Source organism: Ambystoma mexicanum, chromosome 2p (genome assembly GCF_040938575.1).
Source record: "Ambystoma mexicanum isolate Mex_15411 chromosome 2p, UKY_AmexF1_1, whole genome shotgun sequence".
NCBI classification, from domain to species: Eukaryota; Metazoa; Chordata; class Amphibia; order Caudata; family Ambystomatidae; genus Ambystoma; species Ambystoma mexicanum.
In genome coordinates, this window is record NC_090923.1 from 1,495,436,556 (window position 1) to 1,495,450,134 (window position 13,579).

Below are 13,579 nucleotides of genomic sequence, written 5' to 3' on the forward strand. Positions count from 1 at the left end.
TGAGATGTGATATCTCAATGCCTCTAATACCAAACCTGAGATACTTCCGATAGCATGAGATGTGATATCTCAATGCCTCTAATACCAAACCTGAGATCCTACCTCTAACATGAAATGTGATATCCATCTCCTTCCCTTTCCAAACCTGAGACCCTGCCTATAGCATGAGATGTGATATCCAAGTCCTTCTCATTCCAATCCTGAGACCCTTCCTATAGCATGTGATGTGATATCTCAATGCTTATACCAAACCTGAGACCCTTCCTATGGCATGAGATGTCATATACAACTCCTTCCCATTCCAATCCTGAGACCCTTCCTATAGCATGAGATGTGATATCTCAATGCTTATACCAAACCTGAGACCCTTCCTATAGCATGAGATGTGATATCCAACTTCTTCCCATTCCAATCCTAAGACCCTTCCTATAACATGAGATGTGATGTCTCAATGCTTCTAATACCAAACCTGAGATCTTTCCTATAACATGAGATGTGATATCCAACTCCTTCCCATTCCAATCCTGAGACCCTTCCTATAGCATGAGATGTGATATCTCAATGCGTATACCAAACCTGAGACCCTTCCTATAGCTTGAGATGTGATATCCAACTCCTTCCCATTCCAATCCTGAGACCCTTCCTATAGCATGAGATGTGATATCTCAAGGCCTCTAATACCAAACCTGAGATCCTTCCTCTAACATGAAATGTGATATCCAACTCCTTCCCCTTCCAAACCTGAGAGCCTTCCTATAGCATGAGATATGATATCCACGTCCTTCCCATTCCAATTCTGAGACCCTTCCTATAACATGAAATGTGATATCCAACTCCTTCCCATTCCAACCTGAGACCCTTCCAATAGCATGAGATGGGATATCCAACTCCTTCCAAATCCAATACTGATACCCTTCCAATAGCATGAGATGTGATATCCCAATGTTTCTACCAAACCTGAGACCCATACTATGGCATAAGATGTGATATCAAACTCCTTCCCATTCCAATCCTGAGACCCTTCCTATAGCTTGAGATGTGATATCCAACTCCTTCCCATTCCAATTCTGAGACCCTTCCTATAACATGAGATGTGATATCCAACTCCTTCCCATTCCAACCTGAGACACTTCCTATAGCATGAGAAGGGATATCCAACTCCTTCCCAATCCAATCCGGAGACCCTTCCGATAGCAGAGATGTGATATCTCAATGCTTATAACAAACCTGAGACCCTTCCTATGGCATGATATGTGATATCCAACTCCTTGCCATTCAAATCCTGAGACCCTTCCTATAGCATGAGAAGGGATATCCAACTCCTTCCCAATCCAATCCTGAGACCCTTCCGATAGCAGAGATGTGATATCTCAACGCTTCTGCCAAACCTGAGACCCTTCCTTTAGCATGAGATGTGATATCCAATTCCTTCCCATTCCAAACCTGAGACCCTTCCTATAGCATGAGATGTGATATCTCAATGCTTATACCAAACCTGAGACCCTTCCTATAGCATGAGATGTGATATCTCAAGGCCTCTAATACCAAACCTGAGATCCTTCCTCTAACATGAGATGTGATATCCAACTCCTTCCCGTACCAAACCTGAGACACTTCCTATAGCATATGTGATATCCAACTCCTTCCCATTCCAAACATGAGACCCTTCCTATACCAAGAATGTAATATCCAACTCCTACCCATTCCAATCCTGAGACCCTTCCTATAGCAAGAGATTTGATATCCAAATCCTTCCCATTCCAATCCTGAGACCCTTCCTATAACATGAGATGTGATATCCAACTCCTTCCCATTCCAACCTGAGACACTTCCTATAGCATGAGAAGGGATATCCAACTCCTTCCCAATCCAATCCGGAGACCCTTCCGATAGCAGAGATGTGATATCTCAATGCTTATACCAAACCTGAGACCCTTCCTATGGCATGATATGTGATATCCAACTCCTTGCCATTCAAATCCTGAGACCCTTCCTATAGCATGAGAAGGGATATCCAACTCCTTCCCAATCCAATCCTGAGACCCTTCCGATAGCAGAGATGTGATATCTCAACGCTTCTGCCAAACCTGAGACCCTTCCTTTAGCATGAGATGTGATATCCAATTCCTTCCCATTCCAAACCTGAGACCCTTCCTATTGAATGAGATGTGATATCCAACTCCTTCCCATTCCAACCCTGAGACCCTTCCTATACCATGAGATGTGATATCTCAATGCTTCTAATACCAAACCTGGGTCCCGTCCTATAACATGAGATATGATATCCAAATCCTTCCCCTTCCAAACCTGAGACCCTTCCTTTAGCATGAGATGTGATATCCAAATACTTCCCATTCCAATCCTAAAACCCTTCCTATAGCATGAGATGTGATATCTCAATGTTTCTAATAAAAAACCTGAGACCCTTCCTATAGCAAGAGATGCGATATCCAAATCCTTCCCATTCCAATCCTGAGACCCTTCCTATAACATGAGATGTGATATCCAACTCCTTCCCATTCCAACCTGAGACCCTTCCTATAGCATGAGAAGGGATATCCAACTCCTTCCCAATCCAATCCTGAGACCCTTCCGATAGCAGAGATGTGATATCTCAATGCTTATACCAAACCTGAGACCCTTCCTATGGCATGAGATGTGATATCCAACTCCTTGCCATTCAAATCCTGAGACCCTCCCTATAACAAGAGATGTCATATCCAACTCCTTCCCATTCCAATCCTGAGACCCTTCCTTTAGCATGAGATGTAATATCCAAATCCTTCACATTCCAATCCGGAGACCCTTCCTATAGCATGAGATGTGATATCTCAATGCTTCTAATACCAAACATGAGATCCTTCCTATAACATGAGATGTGATATCCAACTCCTTCCCATTCCAAACCTGAGACCCTTCCGATAGCATGAGATGTGATATCTCAATGCTTCAAAAACCAAACATGAGAACCATCCTATAACATGAGATGTGAAATCCAAATCCTTCCCTTCCCAAACCTGAGACTCTTCCTATAGCATGAGATGTGATATCTCAATGCTTCTACCAAACCTGAAACCCTTCCTATAGCATGAGATGTGATATCTAACTCCTTCCCATTCCAATCCTGAGACACTTCCTATAGCATGAGATGTGATATCACAATGCTTCTAATACCAAACCTGAGACCCGTCCTATAACATGAGATGTGATATCCAAATCCTTCCCCTTCCAAACCTTAGACCCTTCCTTTATCATGAGATGTGATATCCAAGTCCTTCCCATTCCATTCCTGAGACCCTTCCTATAGCATGAGATGTGATATCTCAATGCTTCTAATACCAAACCTGAGACCCTTCCTATAACATGAGATGTGATATCTCAATGCTTATACCAAACCTGAGACCCTTCCTATGGCATGAGATGTGATATCCAACTCCTTGCCATTCAAATCCTGAGACCCTCCCTATAACAAGAGATGTCATATCCAACTCCTTCCCATTCCAAACCTGAGACCCTTCCTTTAGCATGAGATGTAATATCCAAATCCTTCACATTCCAATCTGGAGACCCTTCCTATAGCATGAGATGTGATATCTCAATGCTTCTAATACCAAACATGAGATCCTTCCTATAACATGAGATGTGATATCCAACTCCTTCCCATTCCAAACCTGAGACCCTTCCGATAGCATGAGATGTGATATCTCAATGCTTCAAAAACCAAACATGAGAACCATCCTATAACATGAGATGTGAAATCCAAATCCTTCCCTTCCCAAACCTGAGACTCTTCCTATAGCATGAGATGTGATATCTCAATGCTTCTACCAAACCTGAAACCCTTCCTATAGCATGAGATGTGAAATCCAAATCCTTCCCTTCCCAAACCTGAGACTCTTCCTATAGCATGAGATGTGATATCACAATGCTTCTAATACCAAACCTGAGACCCGTCCTATAACATGAGATGTGATATCCAAATCCTTCCCCTTCCAAACCTTAGACCCTTCCTTTATCATGAGATGTGATATCCAAGTCCTTCCCATTCCATTCCTGAGACCCTTCCTATAGCATGAGATGTGATATCTCAATGCTTCTAATACCAAACCTGAGACCCTTCCTATAACATGAGATGTGATATCCAAGTCCTTCCCATTCCAATCCTGAGACCCTTCCTATAGCATGAGATGTGATATCCTAGTCCTTCCCATTCCAATCCTGAGACCCTTCTGATAGCATGAGATGTGATATCTCAATGCTTCAAAAACCAAACATGAGAACCATCCTATAACATGAGATGTGAAATCCAAATCCTTCCCTTCCCAAACCTGAGACTCTTCCTATAGCATGAGATGTGATATCTCAATGCTTCTACCAAACCTGAAACCCTTCCTATAGCATGAGATGTGATATCTAACTCCTTCCCATTCCAATCCTGAGACACTTACTATAGCATGAGATGTGATATCACAATGCTTCTAATACCAAACCTGAGACCCGTCCTATAACATGAGATGTGATATCCAAATCCTTCCCCTTCCAAACCTTAGACCCTTCCTTTATCATGAGATGTGATATCCAAGTCCTTCCCATTCCATTCCTGAGACCCTTCCTATAGCATGAGATGTGATATCTCAATGCTTATACCAAACCTGAGACCCTTCCTATGGCATGAGATGTCATATACAACTCCTTCCCATTCCAATCCTGAGACCCTTCCTATAGCATGAGATGTGATATCTCAATGCTTATACCAAACCTGAGACCCTTCCTATAGCATGAGATGTGATATCCAACTCCTTCCCATTCCAATCCTGATACCCTTCCTATAACATGAGATGTGATGTCTCAATGCTTCTAATACCAAAGGTGAGATCCTTCCTATGGCATGAGATGTCATATAAAACTCCTTCCCATTCCATTCCTGAGACCCTTCCTATAGCATGAGATATGATATCCAACTCCTTCCCATTCCAATCCTGAGACCCTTCCTATAGCATGAGATGTGATATCTCAATGCTTCTAATAACAAACCTGAGATCCTTCCTATAACATGAGATGTGATATCCAAATCCTTCCCCTTCCAAACCAGAGACCCTCCCTTTAGCATGAGATGTGATATCCAACTCCTTCCCATTCCAATCCTGAGACCGTTCCGATAGCATGAGATGTGATATCTCAATGCTTCTAATACCAAACCTGAGATCCTTCCGATAGCATGAGATGTGATATTTCAATTCTTCTAATACCAAACCTGAGATCCTTCCTATAACACGAGATGTGATATTCAAATCCTTCCCCTTCCAAACCTGAGACCCTCCCTTTAGCATGAGATGTGATATCCAACTCCTTCCCATTCCAATCCTGAGACCCTTCTGATAGCATGAGATGTTATATCTCAATGCCTCTAATACCAAACCTGAGATTTTACCTCTAACATGAAATGTGATAATCAACTCCTTCCCCTTCCAAACCTGGGAGCCTTCCTATAACATGAGATGTGATATCGAAGTCCTTCCCATTCCAATCCTGAGACCCTTCCTATAACATGAGATGTGATATCCAACTCCTTCCCATTCCAATCCTGAGACCCTTCCTATAGCATGAGATGTGATGTCTCAATGCTTCTAATACCAAATCTGAGATCCTTCCTATAACATGAGATGTGATATCCAACTCCTTCCATTCCAATCCTGAGACCCTTCCTATAGCATGGGATGTGATATTTCAATGCTTATACCAAACCTGAGACCCTTCCTATAGCATGAGATGTGATATCCAAATCCTTCCCATTCCAATCGTGAGACCCTTCCTATAGCATGAGATGTGATATCTCAATGCCTCTAATACCAAACCTGAGATCCTTCCTCTAACATGAAATGTGATATCCAAACCCTTCCCTTTCCAAACCTGAGAGCCTACCTATAGCATGAGATGTGATATCCAACTCCTTCCCATTCCAATCCTGAGACCCTTCCTATAGCATGAGATGTGATATCTCAATGCTTATACCAAACCTGAGACCCTTCCTATAGCATGAGATGTGATATCCAAATCCTTCCCATTCCAATCCTGAGACCCTTCCTATAGCATGAGATGTGATATCTCAATGCCTCTAATACCAAACCTGAGATCCTTCCTTGAACATGAAATGTGATATCCCACTCCTTCGCTTTCCAAACCTGAGAGTCTACCTATAGCATGAGATGTGATATCCAAGTCCTTCCCATTCCAATCCTTAGACACTTCCTACAGCATGAGATGTGATATCTCAATGATTCTATTACCAAACCTGAGACCCGTCCTATAACATGAGATGGGATATCCAACTCCTTCCCATTTCAATCCTGAGAAACTTCTGATAGCAGAGATGTGATATCTCAATGCTTAGACCAAACCTGAGACCCTTCCTATAACATGAGATGTGATATCCAACTCCTTCCCGTTCCAAACCTGAGACCCTTTCTATAGCAAGAATCTAATATCCAACTCCTTCCCATTCCAATCCTGAGACCATTCCTATAGCATGAGATGTGATATCTCAATGCTTCTAATACCAAACCTGAGATCCTTCCTATGACATGAGATGTGATATCCAATTCCTTCCCATTCCAAACCTGAGACCCTTCCTATAGCATGAGATGTGATATCTCAATGCTTCTAATACCAAACCTGAGATCCTTCCTATAACATGAGATGTGATATCCAAATCCTTCCCCTTCCAAACCAGAGACCCTCCCTTTAGCATGAGATGTGATATCCAACTCCTTCCCATTCCAATCCTGAGACATTTCTGATAGCATGAGATGTGATATCTCAATGCCTCTAATACCAAACCTGAGATCCTACCTCTAACATGAAATGTGATATCCAACTCCTTCCCCTTGCAAACCTGAGAGCCTTCCTATAGCATGAGATGTGATATCGAATTATTTCCCATTCCAATCCTGAGACCCTTCCTATAACATGAGATGTGATATCCAACTCCTTCCCATTCCAACCTGAGACCCTTCCAATAGCATGAGATGGGATATCCAACTACTTCCAAATCCAATCCTGATACCCTTCCGATAGCATGAGATGTGATATCTCAATCCCTCTAATACCAAACCTGAGATCCTTCCTATAACATGAGATGTGATATCAAAATCCTTCTCCTTCCAAACCTGAGACCCTCCCTTTAGCATGAGATGTGATATCCAACTCCTTCCCATTCCAATCCTGAGACCCTTCTGATAGCATGAGATGTGATATTCAATGCCTCTAATACCAAACCTGAGATCTTACCTCTAACATGAAATGTGATATCCAACTCCTTCCCTTTCCAAACGTGAGAGCCTCCCTATAGCATGAGATGGGATATTCAAGTCCTTCCCATTCCAATCCCGAGACCCTTCTGATAGCAGAGATGTGATATCTCAATGCTGATACCAAACCTGAGACCCTTCCTATGGCATGAGATGTCATATACAACTCCTTCCCATTCCAATCCTGAGACCCTTCCTATAGCATGAGATGTGATATCTCAATGCTTATACCAAACCTGAGATCTTACCTCTAACATGAAATGTGATATCCAACTCCTTCCCTTTCCAAACGTGAGAGCCTCCCTATAGCATGAGATGGGATATTCAACTCCTTCCCATTCCAATCCCGAGACCCTTCTGATAGCAGAGATGTGATATCTCAATGCTGATACCAAACCTGAGACCCTTCCTATGGCATGAGATGTCATATACAACTCCTTCCCATTCCAATCCTGAGACCCTTCCTATAGCATGAGATGTGATATCCAACTCCTTCCCATTCCAATCCTGAGACCCTTCCTATAGCATGAGATGTGATATCTCAATGCTTCTAATACCAAACCTGAGACCCTTCCTATAACATAAGATGGGATATCCAACTCCTTCCCATTCCAATCCTGATACCCTTCCGATAGCAGAGATGTGATATCTCAATGCTGATACCAAACCTGAGACCCTTCCTATGGCATGAGATGTCATATACAACTCCTTCCCATTCCAATCCTGAGACCCTTCCTATAGCATGAGATGTGATATCTCAATGCTTATACCAAACCTGAGACCCTTCCTATAGCATGAGATGTGATATCCAACTCCTTCCCATTCCAATCCTGAGACCCTTCCTATAACATGAGATGTGATGTCTCAATGCTTCTAATACCAAACCTGAGATCCTTCCTATGGCATGAGATGTCATATAAAACTCCTTCCCATTCCATTCCTGAGACCCTTCCTATAGCATGAGATGTGATATCCAACTCCTTCCCATTCCAATCCTGAGACCCTTCCTATAGCATGAGATGTGATATCCAAATCCTTCCCATTCCAATCGTGAGACCCTTCCTATAGCATGAGATGTGATATCCAAAACCTTCCCTTTCCAAAACTGAGAGCCTACCTATAGCATGAGATGTGATATCCAACTCCTTCCCATTCCAATCCTGAGACCCTTCCTATAGCATGAGATGTGATATCTCAATGCTTATACCAAACCTGAGACCCTTCCTATAGCATGAGATGTGATATCCAAATCCTTCCCATTCCAATCCTGAGACCCTTCCTATAGCATGAGATGTGATATCCAAATCCTTCCCCTTCCAAACCTGAGACCCTCCCTTTAGCATGAGTTGTGATATCCAACTCCTTCCCATTCCAATCCTGAGACCCTTCTGATAGCATGAGATGTTATATCTCAATGCCTCTAATACCAAACCTGAGATCCTACCTCTAACATGAAATGTGATATCCAACTCCTTCCCCTTCTAAACCTGGGAGCCTTCCTATAACATGAGATGTGATATCGAAGTGCTTCCCATTCCAATCCTGAGAGCCTTCCTATAACATGAGATGTGATATCCAACTCCTTCCCATTCCAATCCTGAGACCCTTACTATAGCATGAGATGTGATGTCTCAATGCTTCTAATACCAAATCTGAGATCCTTCCTATAACATGAGATGTGATATCCAACTCGTTCCCTTTGCAATATTGAGACCGTTTCTATAGCATGAGATGTGATATCTCAATGCTTATACCAAACCTGAGACCCTTCCTATAGCATGAGATGTGATATCCAAATCCTTCCCATTCCAATCGTGAGACCCTTCCTATAGCATGAGATGTGATATCTCAATGCCTCTAATACCAAACCTGAGATCCTACCTCTAAAATGAAATTTGATATGCAACTCCTTCCCCTTCCAAACCTGATAGCCTTCCTATAGCATGAGATGTGATATCCAAGTCCTTCCCATTCCAATCCTGATACCCTTCCTATAACATGAGATGTGATATCCAATTCCTTCCCATTCCAACCTGAGACCCTTCCTATAGCATGAGATTGGATATTCAACTCCTTCCAAATCCAATCCTGATACCCTTCCGATAGCATGAGATGTGATATCCCAATGCTTCTACAAAACCTGAGACCCATACCATGGCATGAGATGTGATATCAAACTCCTTCCCATTCCAATCCTGACACCCTTCCTATAGCTTGAGATGTGACATCCAGCTCCTTCCCATTCCAATTCTGAGACCCGTCCTATACCATGGGACTTGATATCTCAATGCTTCTAATACCAAACCTGAGACCGGTCCTATAACATGAGATGTGATATCCAAATCCTTCCCCTTCCAAACCTTAGACCCTTCCTTTATCATGAGATGTGATATCCAAGTCGTTCCCATTCCAATCCTGAGACCCTTCCTATAGCATGAGATGTGATATCTCAATGCTTCTAATACCAAACCTGAGACCCTTGCTATAACATGAGATGTGATATTCAAGTCCTTCCCATTCCAATCCTGAGACCCTTCCTATAGCATGAGATGTGATATCTCAATGCTTCTAATACCAAACCTGAGACCCTTCCTATAATGAGATGGGATATCCAACTCCTTCCCATTCCAATCCTGAGACCCTTCCGATAGCAGAGATGTGATATCTCAATGCTTATACCAAACCTGAGACCCTTCCTATGGCATGAGATGTCAAATACAACTCCTTCCGATTCCAATCCTGAGACCCTTCCTATAGCATGGGATGTGATATCTCAATGCTTCTAATAATAAACCTGAGATCCTTCCTATAACATGAGATGTGATATCCAACTCCTTCCCATTCCAAACCTGAGACCCTTCCGATTGCATGAGATGTGATATCAAACTCCTTCCCATTCCAATCCTGAGATAGCTTGAGATGTGATATCCAACTCCTTCCCATTCCAATCCTGAGACCCTTCCTATACCATGAGATGTGATATCTCAATGCTTCTAATACCAAACCTGACACCCGTCCTAAAACATGAGATGTGAGATCCAAATCCTTCCCCTTCCAAACCTGAGATCTTTCCTTTAGCATGAGATGTGATATCCAACTCCTTCCCATTCCAATCCTGAGACCCTTCCTATAGCATGATATGTGATATCACAATTTTTCTAATACCAAACCTGAGATCCTTCCTATAACATGAGATGTGTATCCAACTCCTTCCCATTCCAAACCTGAGACCCTTCCTATAGCCTGAGATGTGATATCTCAATGCTTCTAATACCAAACCTGAGATCCTTCCTATGACATGAGATGTGATATCCGAATTCCTTCCCATTCCAAACCTGAGACCCTTCCTATAGCATGAGATGTGATATCTCAATGCTTCTAATACCAAACCTGAGATCCTTCCTATAACATGAGATGTGATATCCAAATCCTTCCCCTTCCAAACCAGAGACCCTCCCTTTAGCATGAGATGTGATATCCAACTCCTTCCCATTCCAATCCTGAGACATTTCTGATAGCATGAGATGTGATATCTCAATGCCTCTAATACCAAACCTGAGATCCTACCTCTAACATGAAATGTGATATCCAACTCCTTCCCCTTGCAAACCTGAGAGCCTTCCTATAGCATGAGATGTGATATCGAAGTATTTCCCATTCCAATCCTGAGACCCTTCCTATAACATGAGATGTGATATCCAACTCCTTCCCATTCCAACCTGAGACCCTTCCTATAGCATGAGATGGGATATCCAACTACTTCCAAATCCAATCCTGATACCCTTCCGATAGCATGAGATGTGATATCTCAATCCCTCTAATACCAAACCTGAGATCCTTCCTATAACATGAGATGTGATATCAAAATCCTTCCCCTTCCAAACCTGAGACCCTCCCTTTAGCATGAGATGTGATATCCAACTCCTTCCCATTCCAATCCTGAGACCCTTCTGATAGCATGAGATGTGATATTCAATGCCTCTAATACCAAACCTGAGATCCTACCTCTAACATGAAATGTGATATCCAACTCCTTCCCTTTCCAAACGTGAGAGCCTCCCTATAGCATGAGATGGGATATTCAAGTCCTTCCCATTCCAATCCTGAGACCCTTCCTATAGCATGAGATGTGATATCTCAATGCTTCTAATACCAAACCTGAGACCCTTCCTATAACATAAGATGGGATATCCAACTCCTTCCCATTCCAATCCCAAGACCCTTCTGATAGCAGAGATGTGATATCTCAATGCTGATACCAAACCTGAGACCCTTCCTATGGCATGAGATGTCATATACAACTCCTTCCCATTCCAATCCTGAGACCCTTCCTATAGCATGAGATGTGATATCTCAATGCTTATACCAAACCTGAGACCCTTCCTATAGCATGAGATGTGATATCCAACTCCTTCCCATTCCAATCCTGAGACCCTTTCTATAACATGAGATGTGATGTCTCAATGCTTCTAATACCAAACCTGAGATCCTTCCTATGGCATGAGATGTCATATAAAACTCCTTCCCATTCCATTCCTGAGACCCTTCCTATAGCATGAGATGTGATATCCAACTCCTTCCCATTCCAATACTGAGACCCTTCCTATAGCATGAGATGTGATATCCAAATCCTTCCCATTCCAATCGTGAGACCCTTCCTATAGCATGAGATGTGATATCCAAAACCTTCCCTTTCCAAAACTGAGAGCCTACCTATAGCATGAGATGTGATATCCAACTCCTTCCCATTCCAATCCTGAGACCCTTCCTATAGCATGAGATGTGATATCTCAATGGTTCTAATACCAAACCTGAGACCCTTCCTATAACATAAGATGGGATATCCAACTCCTTCCCATTCCAATCCTGAGACCCTTCCGATAGCAGAGATGTGATATCTCAATGCTGATACCAAACCTGAGACCCTTCCTATGGCATGAGATGTCATATACAACTCCTTCCCATTCCAATCCTGAGACCCTTCCTATAGCATGAGATGTGATATCTCAATGCTTATACCAAACCTGAGACCCTTCCTATAGCATGAGATGTGATATCCAACTCCTTCCCATTCCAATCCTGAGACCCTTCCTATAACATGAGATGTGATGTCTCAATGCTTCTAATACCAAACCTGAGATCCTTCCTATGGCATGAGATGTCATATAAAACTCCTTCCCATTCCATTCCTGAGACCCTTCCTATAGCATGAGATGTGATATCCAACTCCTTCCCATTCCAATCCTGAGACCCTTCCTATAGCATGAGATGTGATATCCAAATCCTTCCCATTCCAATCGTGAGACCCTTCCTATAGCATGAGATGTGATATACAAAACCTTCCCTTTCCAAAACTGAGAGCCTACCTATAGCATGAGATGTGATATCCAACTCCTTCCCATTCCAATCCTGAGACCCTTCCTATAGCATGAGATGTGATATCTCAATGCTTATACCAAACCTGAGACCCTTCCTATAGCATGAGATGTGATATCCAAATCCTTCCCATTCCAATCCTGAGACCCTTCCTATAGCATGAGATGTGATATCCAAATCCTTCCCCTTCCAAACCTGAGACCCTCCCTTTAGCATGAGATGTGATATCCAACTCCTTCCCATTCCAATCCTGAGACCCTTCTGATAGCATGAGATGTTATATCTCAATGCCTCTAATACCAAACCTGAGATCCTACCTCTAACATGAAATGTGATATCCAACTCCTTCCCCTTCTAAACCTGGGAGCCTTCCTATAACATGAGATGTGATATCGAAGTGCTTCCCATTCCAATCCCGAGAGCCTTCCTATAACATGAGATGTGATATCCAACTCCTTCCCATTCCAATACTGAGACCCTTACTATAGCATGAGATGTGATGTCTCAATGCTTCTAATACCAAATCTGAGATCCGTCCTATAACATGAGATGTGATATCCAACTCCTTCCCTTTGCAATCTTGAGACCGTTTCTATAGCATGAGATGTGATATCTCAATGCTTATACCAAACCTGAGACCCTTCCTATAGCATGAGATGTGATATCCAAATCCTTCCCATTCCAATCGTGAGACCCTTCCTATAGCATGAGATGTGATATCTCAATGCCTCTAATACCAAACCTGAGATCCTACCTCTAAAATGAAATTTGACATGCAACTCCTTCCCCTTCCAAACCTGATAGCCTTCCTATAGCATGAGATGTGATATCCAAGTCCTTCCCATTCCAATCCTGATACCCTTCCTATAACATGAGATGTGATATCCAATTCCTTC